The sequence below is a fragment of the Anomaloglossus baeobatrachus genome, unplaced genomic scaffold (assembly GCF_048569485.1).
Source record: "Anomaloglossus baeobatrachus isolate aAnoBae1 unplaced genomic scaffold, aAnoBae1.hap1 Scaffold_115, whole genome shotgun sequence".
Classification (NCBI taxonomy): domain Eukaryota; kingdom Metazoa; phylum Chordata; class Amphibia; order Anura; family Aromobatidae; genus Anomaloglossus; species Anomaloglossus baeobatrachus.
In genome coordinates this window covers 616812-618617 of record NW_027441885.1, presented here as the reverse complement: position 1 = coordinate 618617, position 1806 = coordinate 616812, and the positions used below count along the sequence as shown (strand labels likewise).

The window sequence follows — 1806 nt, the reverse complement described above, 5'->3', positions numbered from 1 at the left end:
GATACTGCACGGGACATAGCAGAGTTGGTCAAGTTGAGTGGAGATGAGTTTGCTATTTGGCACAGCTTTTTGCATCAATAAAGCAAGTAAAAGGTGTGAAAGATAAAAAAAAGGGTGAAAGTGTGAAAAGTGAATTGGCCAAATTGAGGTGCATATAAAGTTTTTGCTTTCTTTCAATTCACTAATGGGGCTCATTTGAATCAGGTGAATTGAGTTCTGCTTTTGGAAACTGGGTTAAGAAGGGGTGCACCGGTCCTGGAGGTACTGCAATACCAGGTCAATGCGTGCAGTGGACAGAGCAAGATTTTTTCCATCTCCTTGTTCTAAAAATCCATTTAATATATGGTCCCCAGAGAGGGGACGTATCAGATATTAAACTGATAAGAACAGATTTAATTTTATTTTTTTTCTGTTTATCAGTAGGACTTCAAAATAACAAAGGTGATCGCCTCCCGTTGCCTGGGAACCGTCCAGGCACAAGAGGGCTATGTGTCACCAGAAGGCGCACACACTTCCTCAAGGCCGGCAGACGTGCAATCCCAGGCACCTTCCAGTACCGACCAAGGTAGCGTCCTCCGAAACTACACTTGATCTTAGCCAAAAGGCCGAGAAGCTATAACCCGAATTGGTTACGGCCTTGAGTGGCACCCTGGCCTATACTGGACACATCTTAGGGAGAGGGAGACAAACCCACGCCTACAGAAGACATTTTGTCACCCAAGCCAACCCTTGAAAAGGCTGTTTTGCAGAGCAAAAACAAGAAGAATGGTGCTTTTTGCAGCCGCCGCCCACTGCAATGAATCTGAATAACTCCTCCTTTTGGACACAAGCACCTCCCCTCCCCCTTGCAGTCTTTCCAATTCATGATACAAAAAGACGGACGGACAGGACAGGACAGGACAGGCTGCCTGACTTTCCGTCACTGCCACCCTTTGCCATCCTTGCCCGTAGAAAGCCCTTTCATCATCCCCAAACCCTAATCTTTTCCCTTCCCTTCCCAGATGCGTCTCACTCCCTTTCATTAGGAAGTGAGCGCAGCCTTTTCTCCGTTCTGCACATGCGTGACGTTAAACACAAATGCGCAGGCGTGCGTTCCATTACCCTCACTGCATTCCACTCCCATACAGGAAGTGGGCGCAGCTATTACTACGGTCGCACATAAAAGAACCCACGGCCACCACTGCACATAGCTGACTCCACCACAGGACACCCACTTCTACACCAACGCAGGTAAGACAGGATCGGCACCTCTATGCTCCCGTTACAATCAGGCTCAGTCACCATGTGATAACGCTCTCAACTCTTTAGTTGCAGGCTCCCCTTGCTTCACCCCCACTGGCTGTGCTGCCATTTCCTCTCCCACCTGGAAGGTATACTTTATTCCACTATTTTCCTGTTTCTCTATTCCCCCTTTTCCCATAACCTACTTTTATCTGCATTTGTGGGGTATCTATATGCTATTTACATCATAGTTTTATTCATTAATATGGAAGGGAAGAGTGCCCATGAGAGTGTTGAACTGCGGAGAGCAAGAGATTAAGCTGCTCCGATTTGCCACCATTGATAAGCTGTTCTCAGTAGATACACATGCTATCCAAACAGCAGCATCCACCATTGCTTCAGCCCACCCATTCAGTGACAGCTCACCAAGTCAGCCAGAGGAGTGGTGTAAGGAATTACACGTAGGCACTGACTCCACACCTTCACATCACAAGAAGGGGGTCTACAGGCTAGTGCAAGAATACGAGCAAGTCTTCAGCAAACATCCGCTAGACTTTTGAAGAATAAAAGGGGTCAAACACTACA

At 47.2% G+C, this 1806-nt stretch overlaps 1 pseudogene; it reads right to left on the bottom strand.

The window, feature by feature from the left end:
• Nucleotides 1–239: 239 nt before the first annotated feature.
• LOC142260489 (U2 spliceosomal RNA) lies at nucleotides 240–446 on the bottom strand (annotated as a pseudogene).
• Nucleotides 447–1806: the final 1360 nt, after the last annotated feature.